This window comes from Marmota marmota, unplaced genomic scaffold, assembly GCF_001458135.2.
Source record: "Marmota marmota marmota unplaced genomic scaffold, marMar, whole genome shotgun sequence".
Lineage (NCBI taxonomy): Eukaryota > Metazoa > Chordata > Mammalia > Rodentia > Sciuridae > Marmota > Marmota marmota.
The window spans coordinates 8501199-8518066 of record NW_025999998.1 but is presented as its reverse complement, the minus strand read 5'-3'; the positions used below and the strand labels follow the sequence as shown (position 1 = coordinate 8518066).

Here is a 16868-nt window from a genome sequence, read left to right as displayed (position 1 = left end):
CCCCACTGTCTTAGAGAAGAGGACAAGAAAATGCACAAGAATACTCATTGAAGCATTGTTTATGATAGCATAAAATTAGAAGCGATTCAAGTGTTCATCATGGAGAATAGATAAATATACAGTAGTCTGATTATGAAGCATTATGCTACAAAGCAGTTCAAATGAATGAACCAAAAGCTAAATTGCTGGAATACAATATGAAATTCAAAAGTAGCCAGTTGTAAAATAATATGTATAGTGTACTCTTATTGATCTAAAGTTTTAAAATATGCAAAACGATAGTACATATTATGGACAGATGCATGTGTTTACAGAAAGTATGAAAGCATGAAAATTCAAAATAGTGTTTATCTTTGGGGTGGGAGAAAGGGAAATGGTATTTAGGAGAAATCTACAAAGAACTTCAACTATGTCAGATATGAATCCATCAAAATGTTAGGATTGTTAAAACTGCATGATGCATATTCAGTTTTATCATTTTATTCTTTTGTTGTTGATTAAAAATATATATTTTAAGTCATAGAGACTAACCTGAAGCCAAATGGCTCATTGCTGGAGTCTTCTAGACTAAGCCCACCAGGTAGGATCCTGATGGATTGCAAGTTCAGACCTCCTTCTACATGACTCCCAGTTCTATTATAAGTGTGCAGGCTGAAGGATTTGTATAATTTTGGTTTTAATATTTTTAATTTATTTTTACCTGAGAGAGGCTGTTCCCACTGTCCATCAAGGCCACATCTGCTCTGGCCAGAAATAGCACAGAGCATATCCACTCTATGAAGGCTGAGCTGTTACTTCACAGTTTGTCACTTGGCTCGGTTTTCCAGCTTCACTTGTACATTGCAACAAAATGTTAAGCCACTGAAAGGTCACTAGAGAGATGATCTGAATATGAAAAACAACAAAAACAAAAACAAAAAACAAAAACAGAGAGAAAGAGAGAGAGAGATGGCAATAGAAGGGGGAGGGAGGGAGGACCAGCTCTGAATGAGGAAATAGGCAAACTCTAGGAAGTGATCAATATAAATCAGAATATTGCTGAGAAACCACAAAACAAACATGGCTTTTATTTTAGATGACTAGAGTGATTTGGAATTGTCGTGTTTTTATAGCCTTTAACGGCAAATATACAATCTAACAAGAGGTGGGTTCATCAACTTTTTTCTAGTCTGTCTTCAGACAAAAACAAGAGGACAAACGATACCTTGGCAACGACTGGAAAAATCTTAACATGGAGAGATTTATGGTGCTTTGGAAAAGTTCAGGGCAGCGGTTTTATCATTGCTCCTTTACACACTTCAAGTTACATAAGAGGCTCTGACTTCTCCACTAAATACTTAATCATAACCTCCAGGTGAGCTTGGGCTTTTCAGGCGGGTGAACTAAAGTTCTTTTTACTGTTGAGGGAGTGATGTTGGCAGAAAAAGAAGGTAATCCTCGGAACACAGGACCCAGAATATATCAGTGCCTGGAATTAGGAGGAAAATTGTGTCTTCTGGATACATCTTACCCTAGAAAGCCCACTGTTAGGGATTAGGAACTCATTCTGTTTGTGCTGTTGGGGAGAATTCAGATCTGCGACAGAACTCCTGGAGCTGGATCAAGAGCAAATGTAGCAATGACTAGCACTGACGGTTCACTGTTCTGAGCACTCACTGTGATGGTCATTCAGAAGTCCTCATTTAATCTTCATCACCACAGGAAGGTTCTATACTAGCTCCATTTTACAGATGAAAAACCTGAAACAGGGAGGTGAGGTGATAGATCTCAGGTTCCCCAGAAGAAGTTGTGGATCCAAGATTTAGACCTAGTCAGTTGGATGGAACATCCTGGCCTTTTAAGTGCCACAGTAAGTCTGAGAGGTGATATTTAATATAAGGGGACGCTGCAACTGAGATGGGTCAGTTCCAAGTTATGGTGGTAGCCATCAGGCCCCTGTTTCTGTTACAGGCACTGCTAGAAGGAGGCATGGATTGGCAGGACACAGGAGTGAAGAAGATGTGTCACTAAAAATCAGAATTCTTTGTTTAGAATTAGCAACCCAGAATATCTGCTTCAGGAATGGACAGTGACTCTTCAGGGCTTCTGCATATCCTGTCCTGCCTAAATCATGGTTAATCTCTGCTATGCCATCAACACCCAGAGGATGAAAATGGAGATTGACTTAGAAATGCTATTGGTTAAAAGTCAAAAGATCTAAGTGTGGGTCCAGTATTGCCATTTACTAGCTAAATGGATTTACCCTTCCCAGTATCCTTTTCCTTGTCTATGAAAAGAGGGAAAAAAAAATGCCTACTACATATGATAGCAAGAATAATCCAGACAGAGGAATAGACAACTCTTATGGGCACAATAGGAACTTTTTGTTGTTGTCCCTAAGTCAAGGAGCACATTACAACACAAAGCTCAAACGTCCATGAAAGACCCAGGTGTGTCCCAAAGATTCTTTACTATATATAGTGCCATCATTAACGTTGGTTCAGGTCATTTTTCCTTTTTTTAAGAAATTTTCCATAGATAAGAAGAGAACTGTTAATCACCAAGGTCCCTGCCAATTTCAATATTTTGTGTTTTTTTTTTTGGGGGGGGGGCTCCTAGAGGACCGAACCCAGAGCTTCTAAGTGATGAGTTGAGCTCTTTTAGGCAACTTTACCCTGCTAAGGCCAACAGTCAGACTCCTAAGGTCCAATCACACAGGAAATCTAATTGCCCAGAGATAGACCGTGTTTACAACTGCTGCTAAGGTCAAGTGTAAGAGAAATGAGAATTCTGTTTTCTACTGTAGCTGAGTGGACATCTGGTTTAGTAGGCACCCTGCTAGGAGAGGGGATCCTGGTGTTCCAACACTTTTGTTCTGGGCAACACCAGACACAGGAGGAATGCAAGAGAGGATCAACTCTGAGGGCGATTCTGGCCTTGTGGTGACATGTGACTGCTTCACTGATAAGTACCACTTGAAGACGATTTGGGGTATGACCAGCTGCAGCAGGCTGTGAGCCACAGCCAGAGGCCCCACAGGCACCCCGCCTCTGCCTTGTTCTCTCCATGGGTGGTTCTCAGCATGAGGCACGTCCAACGTGGCAGCTGTGACTTGAGTAGGTGACTGTTGTGTGGTCTGAAAGCAGCTATGTGCCAGCTGAACGCTCTGCCAGTCCCTTCTAGAACAGGGCTGATCCTAATCGGAAGGAAGCCAGCCCTGACAGGACCAGAGAAAGCCAGTCCCCTGGGGAGCATTGGCTGGGAACGATGGAGCCATTCCCAAAGGGAGAGGAGAGAAGGGATCAGTCACTCTGGACTGAGAATTCACTGCCCAAAGTGAACCCCAGAAATCCCGTCCTCTGACAGCCTACAGCAGATGGCAGGAAAGCCTGCCCTGTGGAACACATAGCTCAGCCAGCAGCCTGGAGATGTGTCAAGAGGTCAGTGAGCTGAGTCGCTGGCACAGTGTCAGCGAGATAAGCATGGGTAGCCTTCCAAGTCACCACGCAGGACACACTACCACACACCACTCTGTCTCCAGCGGGCCAGTGTCTCCCACTCCAACCCTGGGGCCCCTGGACTGGCCGTTCCCTCCTGAGGGGCTGGCCCTCAGGTCTTGCTCAGTTGGTTTCCTTTTGCAACTCAAGTCTCATCTCAAACATCCCTTTCTTAGGCCTCCTATGATAACAGCCTCCCTTAATTCTCTAGCACAACATCCTTTTTGGTATTTTTAATAGTTTTTCACTATATAAACAAATACTGTTCATTTCGTTTGTATGTTTATTGCTTACTTTCCTTTCTAGAATGTTCACTTAAGGAGAGCCAGCGTCTTCGGAGGGATGGGCGCTGTGCAGGAGCACCCACACTAACTCGTGGAGCACAGCACTTGCCAAGCGTCACATCGCAAATCTATGATAAAGGGCAAAGTCACACCAGGCCTTCCAAAGTCATGCCAGTCTATGCTCAGCACCTAGAAAATTATCTAGCATAAAATGAAGGATCCATAAAAATCAGTAGAATTAATAAATAGAATTAATTAACAGGCATGTACTGGCACAAAGTTTCTCTGTGATCTGCAGCAGTGAGAATTCAAGGCTCCTGGGTGGCTTTAGCACACACTTTTGAATATCTCACTGTTTCATGCGTCATTCCCTCTTCCTCTCTCCCATTAAAGATCTGAAAATCTCTTTGATTCCATTGGTTCCTGGCACCCATGAACTTACTGCATAATTTTTTTTTCATTTATAAATGCTTTTGATTATAAGTAAAACCAGTAACAACGACTTATTAAAATATACTGTGATTTCAACAAATAGGTTTTCATTTTTCTCAAATAAAATTTTTTTTTAAAAAAACAGAAATCTTGGTGGAGGAATGAAAAGTGTTTTAAAACTGATTTATTGTGATTGTTGCACCACTCAATGAAATTACAAAAAATCATTGAATTCTAAACTTGAAATGAGTGACTTTTATGAAATGTGAAATATACAAACAAACAAAAGAAAAAGAAGAAGCAGGAGCCAGAGCTGGGTGTGGTGGTGCACACCTGTAATCCCAGTGGCTTGGGAGGCTGAGGTAGGAGGATTACAAGTTCAAGGTCACCCCAGCAACTAAGTAAGGTCCTAAGAAACTTAGTGAGACCCTGATTCAAAATAAAAGGGGCTAGGGATTTGAGTCAGTGGTAAGTGCCTCTGGCTTATATCCATAGTACCAAAAAAAAAAAAAAAAAAAAAAAGAACAAACCAGAAGGTACACAGTCCAGTGTTAGTATAGCAGCCCGACCATACTTGGGCAGGACCTTGGGTTTTTTTCATTCATGGCCTCCTTTCCTGACATACAGCTTTCATCTCATGTTTGTCACATCATGGTCACAAGATGGCTCCTGTACCACCACACATCATATCTGCATTCCAAAGAAAAAAAAGAAAAGCAACGAGAGAGTCTCACCAGGTGAATTTGTTCCTTTTTATAAGAAATTAAAAACTTTCCTAGAATTAAAGTCAGCCAACTTCTACATTAAACTGGGTCACATGGTTAGTTACTGAAAAGAGAAATGGGGTTACTACGACTGGTGCTGACTATCAGAGTTGGCCCCTGAAACAGGAGAAGGGATCTGTTTTCCCTGAGGTCAAGCTGTTGCCTTGAACAAATCAGGATTTTAACAGAGAGATGAGAGAGATAGCTGCTAGTTATGCCATAGTTTAGTGGACTGCAGTGGACATTTACTGAGCTATCAACTCTCTTTTTCAAGAATTATAGTTGAAACACACATAAACTGAGTTTTTAAGTCAGATCCCTTAATCTGTCATGCTTCTGAACCTTCTGAAAACTTGGATGTTTGCATTCTTTAAAGTCCATCTTGTTTAAATATCTTCCCCCAAAAATGTCTTTTTTCCCTTAAGTCAGCTCACAGTAGTTCATGTTGTTAAAAAGCAAAGGCTCTTTATGGTAGGAGCATCCAACGTCCTGCTTGGCCCAGGCACCATGTGCTGCATAGCAGTCATCCACACCTCCTGCGGGAACCACACAGTCCTTTGTACCATGGTGTTTGGAGGTGACCCCAGCAGTGTAGACATTATGTCATCAGCATGACAACATCTTCCTCCTGTTCTTCACCTCCAGACAGTATTTGCTGAGGTCCCCAATATAGAGAGAGGCCTTGTTGGGACTAAAGGACTACCTGTGACAGAGGGATGGGGTTGTGCAGAAGCTAGAGGAGGTCCACAGCTGCTGAGCGTCATATCACAAATCTGTGATAAAGGCCCAGATCACACCACGCCTTCTGCTTGTTGGCCCAATGCAGTTTTTCTTGTTGTTGTATTTGTTTTAAGTCACTCAGTTATCCAGATCAAACACACACATCCTCATACAGTCTCCACACACCCCACAATTAGGAAAGATCCTAGCCTGTAAAAAGCCTGGCCAGCCCAGTTGAGGATTCCACCCCTGCTAATAGCCACAAGGAACGTTTTGATGTTTTGTGGCAGATGATAAGGATTGTCACTCAAGCAGAACCCTGTAGATCTCCTGTGTGATCATCTGTGAATTGGATCTAAATTCCTTTTTAATGTACATCTCTCTTAAGCTTCTGCAAATTTTAAGCAGGATTTCTCAAAATACATTGTTTACAACTTTCAGGTTCTCAGGGAACAAATGGGGCCGTGATCAGAAAACTTTTGGAAGCACCTGATCAAAGTTAAATGGCTTCTTCATTGCCAGACATAGAGAAATCTGTAATGCTCCAATTTGCCTAGTGAGTTTCTAAGAGAGGAATGGAATATGAGGCATTTTCCAAATTTGTTTGAACACTGATTTTTTTTCTTTCGCATATGTTAAGTCTGGTGACCCAAGACACAAACTTTTAAAACTCTGCTAGTGAGAAAGAGTGCAATGGTGCACCCCAAAACCTACTCAATACCCCATTTTGGGTGCCAAGAAACATATTGTGCACCATGGTTTAGGTCGTGATCAAACCTCAGTGTGCTGCCAGTGAGTGTGGCCAGATGGTTCTACATCACAGCTGCTGTCCAGAGTAAAAGCACATTGGTCTAGGAGGGTTGTGCACTGTGCCTTTGTACTAACCGTATTATTTCTCTCATCATCAGGTTACTCTCCTTCAAATTAAGCATCTTAGGCCAGGTGAGAATAGGAAGAATGGAGTCACAGTTGGAGACTTTAACCTGCTTTTGTTTTTCTTCTTTTCCAACACTTCATCAAAGTTGATGTGAGCCACACTAATCTCAATGACATGGTTCATAAACTAAAAACGTATTACTCTTGTTTCGATCTATCTACCTTCCTAAAAAGTCCACCTGGTACAACATGACAAAAGTACTTTCCACCAACATGCAAATGTGTCCCTAAGATATCTGGCACCAATTTGGCTGCTTCCTAAACTTATATGCTTTAAGCATCCCTAAACTTGAAAATGATTTTAGGAGAATTAAATGCCTAGATTGGCAATGGTTCCGTCCAAGCATCCTCAGGACATCTGGAAAGAAAAGCTTGCTTCCCGGGAACGTGTTTTCCTAGGGGTAAAGAGACTCAAGTCAAAGGGGAAGATAACTCACAAATCACACAATTTAATAATATAAACTCATGAAAGATGTCTTGGAGAATCCTATCTCCAAAGGTTCGACATCATCAGCCCTGTAATAATAAAAAATTTGTTTATCCCCAAGATGAATATTTTCAGACTATATTAATAAGGCTTATTACTCCCGTAAATTTACTCTGTCTTTATGTTCCCCCTAAACTGAATTTTATGAGGTATCTGAGATAACTCCAGATTGCAACCACAGCCTTGTATGTTATCCCAGTACAAAAAAGAATGATGTTCTCTGAAGGGATGGGAAATAAGAACATTAAAAGTAGTGTAATAGGAAAAGAACTACTAATGATGGCATCAGAGGACCCAAATCCTATTCAGTCTTTAGACAGAGGATGTTGTGGGTTGAATTGTGTCCCCCATAAAATTCATGTGTTGAAGTCCTAACCCCCAGGACTTCTGAATGTGACTTTATTTGGAGACAGGGCACTTTTAGAGGTAACCAAGTTAAAATGAGTTCATTAGGGTGGGCCCTAATGAACTCATGTCCTATGACAAGAGGAAGTCTGGGGCTGGGGAGGTAGTTCAGTGTAGAGTGCATGCAGGAGGCCCTGGGTTCAATCTCTAGTGCCACAGGGGGGAAAAATAGGGAAGAGGAATTGTGGATATAAGCAAGCATAGAGGGAAGGTGATGTGAACAGGCACAGGGTGAAGAGGCCATCAGCTAGTCAGAGAGGCAGTCCTGGAACAAATCCCTGCCCATTAACTCTCAGGAGAAACCAACACTGCCAACACCTTGATTTTGGACTTGCAGCCTCCAGAACTATGAGACAGCAAATTTCTGCTGTTTAAGCCACATGGTTGGTAGTACTTTGTGATGGTAACCCTGACAAACATAGCTATGTTCCTGGACAAGTCTTTTAGTATCTTGGGGCCTCAGTTTCCTCATCTACAGCATTATGAGGTAGATTGCCTTTGAAATTATTTTAATCTCTGAATGATGAACATGATCTCCGGCTAAGTCTCCTGAGATATAAACATGTGCCATCTTCTAAAAAAGAAACTCTCCCCATTATCCACAGATCAATGGATTATTGACAGGTAAAAACCAGCTTTGATCATTCTGTCTGGCCATCCTAACTTATTGTTCAGTAATGACATTAGAAAGAAAAATAAGGAGGAAGGAGGGTTAAAGTCACTCCTATGAAAGGCAGCCAATCTATAAGTTTATGTCTTTTCACAAGAAACTCATCATTCAAAAAAAACTGACCTATTATACATTCCAATGCAAGTGCTCATGTAGAGCACAGATGAAAAGATCATTAATAAATACAAATTTCATGGTAGGGTTCACCATGGCAGAACTTCTCTGAAGTAAACAGTAAAAGCACACATTCTGTTCTCTCTTCAGAGCCTGTTTTTGGGCTCTCTACCACTTAAATGTTTATCATGAAAGGAAATCATGTTTCAGGGACAACTACTAAACTTTAAAGTGTTGCTATCCTGTTCCATCTCACCAATAAAACAGAAAATAACAATGGCTTTTCATGACATCTATCAACCTCTCATCAGCTTGTATCATTCTGGTATAAACCCAGACCATTAATGCATCTTCAAAGCCTGGAATATAGAATTAATGCCAGAATCATAATGGGTAAGAGGCGCATTTTGGCAACTGAAAGAACAATTTTAAATGTCTAAGTGCTATAAAACAGAACTGATGGCCCAGCTCCCCTTCTCTGCACCTCATCGAATGTACACTCTCCTGCCAGAAGAAATAGGAAGATAAGCATTCTATTCTATGGTATGATTTTTTCACTGCCAACTAAGGTGACCTTCTTAAGCAGCTGAACAGCAGCCTGGCATCAACTTTACTAAAAGAAAAATCAACATACTTGGCAAATGTAATCCAGCATACGAATATACAGGGTCCCTATGAGATGGAATGCTCAGGGTAATTCAAAGAAGTTTTATTTATTAAGAAAATTTTTAACAAGTGTATACATAGAATAGAACCATATGAGTTTGCAGGCATTCACCCAGGGTTAGAAGCTGAAGCACTTTCATCATACCTTGGCCCAAGGACACAAGGAGAAGAAGTTACCATAATGTGGAAGAAGAAAGCTATTTTGTACAAATTGCCTTGAAAGGAGATATAGCCAAAGTTGGCCTCTTAAGAAGGGAGTAACACCCTGCCTGCACTCACCTCCTTCTCTTAAACTTGCTGCCAGACATTCACACCCAACCAGAGACAGAAAGCATGGTGCCCACTGATGTGACTCATAAAGCTCAGTCTCTGAAGACCAGATCTGGAGGGGTGATTAGCTGATATATGGCACAGTGCTAAATCACAACAACAAACTCATCAAGATACCTGTAAATTTTGAAAGCAGAAACTTCTCTACTTCTCCATTCTATCCCAGCTACATCATTTGAATACCTACCAATTATCTAATTTGCTAACAGCAATTAAATTGGCCAACAATTCAATTCGGTGTGCATTCCAACTACTCAGTTCCTGCAGATTCCACAAGTTAAGGGCACAGTTTCAGAGGATGCTATCACATTAGGTACCAGCAGCATACAGAGTCCCCAGGCTAGCTCTATTTTTCTGCTCAGTCTACCACAAATTGGAGGAATCCCCCTATTAGGTTCAAAATTTGCTAGTACGACTCCCAGAATTCAAAAAAGGTTCCTACTTTCCAATAAGGTTTTGTTATAAATGATACAATCAATAATAGCCTGGGGCTGAGGTTTTGGTTCAGTGGTAGAGTGCTTGCCTCACACGTATGAGGCACTGGGTTTGATTCTCAGCACCACATAAAGTAAATAAATAAAATAAAGGTATTGTGTCCATCTATAATTAAAAAAAATTAAATAATAGCCAAATGGAAGAGGTTTATAGGGCAAAGTATAAGTGGCATGAGACCCCAGAGCCCTCCCTGTGTATCATGTGCTCACCAACCGGGAAGCTCCCTTAACTTCATCTTTTCAGAGTTCTTATAGAAACTTCATTATGTAGGCATGATTTACTCAATTATGGGTGATTGAACTCGGTCTCCTGTACCAGAGATGGAGGTGGAGTGCAGAGGGGCAGCTCTATCTGTCTAATTAGGTGGTTGGTTCTGCTGAACTATCTAAGCCTACCCCTTTTCAGTCACTTCACTAGAATATGAATGACACTGTTGTCACTCAGACAATCCTAAAGTCTTAGAAGCTCTGTGCCAGAAACTAGGAGCAACACCAAATATAATTTGGATCATGTCTCACCAGCACATTGTACCATGGCACATAATAGACACTTAATATTCATTTATGAATGCACAATATAGTCTTCAGCAGGTCACTCTAGAGGTTTTTCTTCATTTTTCTCATGACATAACTGAAAATTTTGAAGCCACCCTCCAGCTGGACACAAAAAGTGGGATTTCCTCAGCTGAGTGTCCTTCCTCTCTGGCCAATGTGTCCTCTGTGCATGTGACACCTCTTTGATCAGCAGCACACAAAATTGTCACTTCAGGCTCCAATCAGAAAATGTATCTAAGAACATTGTGATACACAGCTTGCAAACGTTGTCTAGAGACACTCAATATTGGAAAAAACTGCCTAAGGCCATTGTTCTAAACCCAACTGATAATCATCCTAACTGACACAGGGGGAGGGACAGATGGGAACAATGAGTGGAGTCATTTAAAAGAAAGAAGCAATAGAGAATAGAGTGGATATGTTGGTCCCATCCAAGGCAAACTGAATCACAATTTCTGGACGGTAGGGCCTTTTTAAAGTCACATTATCTCCATTTATACAATGGCAAAATTCATAATGAATGTCCTTTTCATACTTTTAAATTATAGTTACTTGAATTGGCTACATAGAAACAACGGAAATTTTTCAAAATGAATTCCTGGGAGACCTGCCCTACCCATACACCTAACCACACCCTTCTGATAAACTTTACATAGTGATGATGTATGCATTTTACAAATGCTCTTGAGGGGCTTCAGATAGTCTCTTCCCTTCATCCCACCCTATCTGCAGTTTAGAGCCACTGAGCACTAGTTCTATATTATAGTCAGTTGCTAAAAAGAGATATATTTGGGTCACATATCTTAATTCCCTACTGACATGTTAATGGAATTATTATTCAACAATACACATTTAGATCAGCAATGCCTTAGAAGAGTTATGTAGTTGAATTTTTACATTATTACATATTCTGGAAAACTACAACTTCACTCATCTTATGGTACCCCATATCTATTCCATAAATGTTTATGAAATTCCATATCAGAAAAGATGTGGTCCCTCCAGTTGAATATGGCTGTGCCTTTCTAACCAATGATGACAATGAGATATTGCAAAGCATTGCCCCAGAGCCTCAGCTTCTAGGAAACACCCTCCCCCCTTTTTTTCAGCAATAACAGTGCACAATTGAATGAGGACCCTTAAGAACAGCACCTTGAAGAACAGTGTTGTCCTAGACACTTTCTATGATAATAGATATGTTCTACATCCTCACTGTTAAAGTTCAGTGGGGTAGTGAGTAACCACTTGTGGCTAGTGAGAACTTCACATGTGACAAGTGAGACTGAGGAATAAATTTTAAGTTATATTTACATTTTCAAATTTTACTTAGTATCAACTAATTTAAACTTAAGAAGTCACACGTGGCTAGTAGCTACATTGAACAGGGCAGTTGTAAGGCTACTTTTTTTTTCTTTTAAACTTGTACTTGATACTTAACAAATAAACAAAATAATACCAATATTTTAGGGTACTTTCAATTTAGCTGTTAAACCTATGCCTAAATTGTAAGAGTGCCACTGGATTTTAGTAAAATTATTTGAAAGGATTTGTGCATACCTGCTTTTGACTGAAGAAGTTCGGCGGCTCCCATTAAAAAGAAGATTCAGGTCCTCTCTCTGGGCAGCCTGATTTAACTGGACATGCCTCTGGTCTGGGCTGTGACTGTTCCCACTGCTGGGACCTGATGACAGAATTGATGACCTTCCTCTGAGGATTGCTACCACCAAACCCCACCTGAATGGCAGGGCTATTCCCTGTACTCTGTTCTCCACTGTTCCTACCCAACCTGGTGAAGGGAAGGCAGGAGGAGGCTTAGGGTGGTTTTGTTTAATTCACACATAGAAGCATGTTCTCAGTTAAAGGAAGAACTCAGTGGGTTTGCAGGGTTTCTCAACCTCTACATTATCGATATTTGGGGTCAGATAATTATTTGTTGTTGGGAGTTGAACTGTGTATAATAGAACAGTGAGCTGCATCCCTGGCCTCCACCCATTAGATGCCCTGATATCTCCCTCCTTCCCAGTGGTGATCACCAGATATTTCCCAGACATTCAGAACTACTGATTTAGTTCAGTCTTGGGCTATGGCACCTTAAGAAAGAAACTAAATCTTAATTTTTTGCTTCATTATTTATATTTTTTAATGTTCAGTACCTAGCAGATGCCTGGTTCATGATGTGCACTCAACTAAATATTGTTTGGATGAAAGAATGAATAAAAGACCAGAATTACTTTTTAACTATTTAAAGATCCCCTCAGTGCCTAGCATAGTATAACACCCAGTCAAAAATGTTTTCTGGATGGTTAATATTCTTTCAGGTTTTAGTAATATACAAAATCATTACTAAAAATTATTTGAAGAAGAGAAATTATAGGTAAAACAAATGTTTTGTATATCTGAATATTAGGGTTTTAAGCAAAGAGTACAAACATAAAAATGTAGTCTCACCATTTCCAAACCAAGTGCCATCAATCAGGGCTCCTTCACTTATCTACCTCCTCACTGAAGTCCATCTAGGTACTGGGGTACGATTCCTTCCTTGCTGACCACTGTAGCCTGTCATCTGTACCAGACATGCTTATGGGGAAACCCAGCTGCTCCCTGCACAAGAAAAACAGACAGCTAGGTTCAGTTTGCAGTTCCTGAACCTTTAAGGTGCATTGCCACTAGATAATGCTTTTATCTCATTTGTCATAATCAAGCCCCAGAGAATAATTCTACTATCTAATTAAAGCCCAACCTTTTGTACTGAAAATTTAGGGACTGTCTCACCTCCGAGTACAGACAGCATAGCAGAGGGAAAATAAAGGCATTCCTACCACATAAAAATTTAAACCGACAACACATTTAGCATAATCTGCCCATCACTGTCTATTTACCTAAACTCTTTATGGTATTTTAAGCTTCTGGATAAGATTTTTAATTTAATAGGAAATATTACTCTCTAAATTCTATATCACTGGCTGTGCATTTAAAGAACTTGCTGCATCCAAACGACCAAAATCATTAAGTCACACTGCTACGATACCAGGGACAAGGTCAGAACATTTATTATAATTAAACAAAAAAGGTAGAAGGAAGAAAGAGCAGCTTGTTTGTAGAAATCATCCCTCCCCATAGAGTAGTGGATTGCTGGGTACAAATTAGAATTACCTTGGGAGCTTCTAAAAAAAAAAGTGTCTTACTTTAGAATAATCTTAGTTTTATGGAAAAATAGCAAAAATAGTACAAAAGAATTCCTATTTACCCCATATCCAGTTTCCTCTTTTATTAGCATCTTACACTAGTGTGGTATAGTTATTACTCTTGGTGGCCCAATATTGATACATTGTTACCTAAAGTCCATACTTTATTCATTATCTCCTCAGAGATTCCTTAAAGTCCATTTTCGTTTCCAGGATCTGTCTAGGATATCTCATTATACTTGGTCATCATGTCTCTTTAGGTTCCCAGTAGCTGTAACAGTGTCTCAGATTTTCCTTGTTTTTGATGACATAGACTTTATTATTTATTTACTTATTGCAAATTACTGGCCATACATTTATAAAATGTCCCTCAACTGGGATTTATCTAATGTTTTCCTCATGATTAGATAAGGTTTATGTGCTTTGGGGAAGAAGACCACAGAAGGAAAGTACCATATTCATTGTACCCAAGGCAGAGGACATAGTACTAACCTGAGTCATCACTACTGATGTTGACCTTGATCATCTGGCTAAGGAACAGTGCCTGACAGGTTTTTCCAGCATAAAGTTACTCCTTTTTGCTCTTTCCATTCTGTACTCTGGAAGAAAGAGATCATGTTCAACTTACACTTGAGCAATGGGGAGTTATGTTCCAGGTCCTTAAGAAAAGAGTATCTAAGTATATTATTTGAAATTATTTAGCATAGAAAATTTACCCGTTTTCCTCCATTTTAAATTTATTCAATAATTTGCTCATTGTGGTATGAATACATGAATTTATTTTATGCCTCAGGTTTCAAACCAGTACAAATTCCTTTTATTGTTCAAATATTCCTTCTTTGAGCTGGGCACGGTGGTGCACGCCTCTAATCCCAGTGGCTCTGGAAGCTGAGGCAGGAGGATCCCGAGTTCAAAGCCAGCTTTAGCAAAAGGAAGGCACTAAGCAACTCAGTGAGACGTGTCTCTAAATACAAATGCAAAATAGGGTTGGGGATGTGTCTCAGTGGTCAAGTGCCCCTGAGTTCAATCCCCAGTACCAAAAAAAAAAAAAAAAATTCCTTCTTTGGCCGCTATGGGTTCTTCCTGTTGGCTCTCTTTCTTTGACATCATTGGTGTGTGTGTGTGTGTGTGTGTGTGTGTGTGTGGTGTTTTCTGTACAATTCCTTACTTTAGCACTCCATGCTCATCTTTTGTATTCCCTACTCTAGTTCTAGAATTCATTACTTACCCAAGTCGTGGTTTCTTTTGGAAACCAAATCATTATGCTAGGTGTGTTTGCTACTACAGGGTTGTCACTAATTCTAGATTATCTTGACTGATACACCAAGAAAATATATATGTATAACTCATTTATATAAACATATCTATTTCTATATGCTATCTAGAAATATTTCTATATGTAAAATTTTGTATCTGTATTAAGCTAACAGGGGTTCATATCATTACACCCAATACTAATCCATTACCACATGGATGATTCCACATACAAACATTCCTTCTCTTGTTTATCTGAAACTTCACATAACTACAGTGAGAAACTTGGCTCCTACCATTCCATCCATTTACTTAATTGTTCAAATCCAGTATGCCTATATACCAGCATGAGAATTGTTAATTTGACCAACCCCCTGGGGAAGCAACTTTATCAACTAGAGTATAGTGCTTATTTACAGTTCCTTTAGCTTTTAGACTTACAGGGTTCATTTACTTCCGAAGCTACTTAGTCAGTCCCCTTTTCCTCCATACAATTGAGTGAGATTGTTTCATATATTTGTAATACAGTTAGATCATCACAATTCTGCGTTTCATCCTAGGATTCCCCGATCTTCTAAATGATTTTTCAAATTTGTATACATTAAGGCTCACTCTTTGTGCTGTTAAGTTCTATGGGTTTTGACAAATGCATAATATTATATAACCATAATTATAATATAATGCAGAAAAATTTCACTGTCTGAAAGAATCCCCTGTGCTTCACTTATTCAGCCCTCTCCTACCCTACCTCTGGCAACCATTGGTCTTTCTACGATTGTTATAGGTTTGCCTTTTCCAAAATGTATACAATTTGAATCATAAAATATGAAGCCTTTTCACACTGACTTCTTTCACTTAGCAGCATGCATTTAAGATCCACACATCTTTTTGAGGCTTGATAGTTCATTTCTTTTTATCATTGAATAATATTTCATTGTATGTATGTACCTATGTTTGATTATCCATTCATCTATTAAAGGGTATCTTGGTTGCTTCCAGTTTGGTCAATTATGAAGAAAGCTGCTATAAATACTCACATGCAGGCCTTTCCGTGCACATATATTTTCAAGCAGTAACTTAAGCATTCAAATCATTAAATATGTAGTGATTCAATCACTGATGGTACAGTAAGACTCTGTCTAGCTTTGCAAAAAGCTGCTGCACTGTCTTCCCAAGTGATGGAATCATTTTACATTCCCATCAGCAGTGAAGGAGAGTTCCTATTGCTCCACATCCTTGTCAGCAATTAATATCAGTGGGTTTTTTTTGTTTATTCGTTTGGTTTTTAATGTCAGTCATTTTAAAAGATATGCAGAGTTATCTGGTTGTAATCTGTAATAACCTAGCAACAAATGATGAATATCTTTTCACATCCTAATTTTCCATCTTTCTATCTTCTTTGGCAAAGTGTCTCTATTCAAATATTTTGTCTATTTTAAAATTTGACAGATTATTGTCTTATTGTTGAGTTTTTAGTGTTCCTTATAATTTGAATACAAGTCCTTTATTAGAAATGTGTTTTGTAAATATTTTTTCCCAGTCTGTGGCTTGGGAAATTCTCTTGTCCTGATTTCCTTAATAGTGTCTGTCACAGAAGTTTTTAATTTTAATGAAGTCCAACTTACTATTTTTTCTTTCCTAACTCATGCTTTTGCTTATGTATCTAAAATTTCCTTGTTGAACCATGGTTACATAGTTTCTTTCCTATTTACTTCTGACAGTTTTACAGTTTTGTACAATATATTTAGGATTATAATCCATTTTGAACTAATATTTATTAAAGTGTAAGGTCTGTGTAGGTTCTATTTTAAAAAAAAACTTATGGATTTTCAATTGTTCCAGTGCCATTTGTTGAAAAGCTTGTCATTTCTATGTTGAATTGCCTTTGCTCCTTTGTCAAAGATAGGTTGAATTTATTTGTGTGAGTCTACTTCTAGGCTCTCTGTTCCTTCCTACTGATCTCTGTGTCTGTTTTTTTTTCAATGCAACACTAGAAAGATCACTGAATTGTACAGCAAGTCTTGAAATCAGATAGTAAGAGTCCTCCATCTTTCTCTCCTTGTTTCGTACTGTGTTGGGCATTGCTATTTTGTCTT

The 16868-nt window shown here is 39.3% G+C and overlaps 1 long non-coding RNA gene across 8 annotated transcripts in view; it reads right to left on the bottom strand.

The window, feature by feature from the left end:
• Positions 1-16868, bottom strand: part of LOC125617892 — a 155846-nt gene that overhangs the window by 55561 nt on the left and 83417 nt on the right. For all 8 annotated transcript variants that reach the window (XR_007349016.1, XR_007349015.1, XR_007349017.1 and 5 more), the window contains 5 exons: positions 14011-14117; positions 12782-12934; positions 11891-12014; positions 1657-1739; positions 701-885 (listed from right to left, as the gene is read on the bottom strand). This is a non-coding gene — a long non-coding RNA (uncharacterized LOC125617892). The remainder of the gene's footprint in view (positions 1-700; positions 886-1656; positions 1740-11890; positions 12015-12781; positions 12935-14010; positions 14118-16868) is intronic.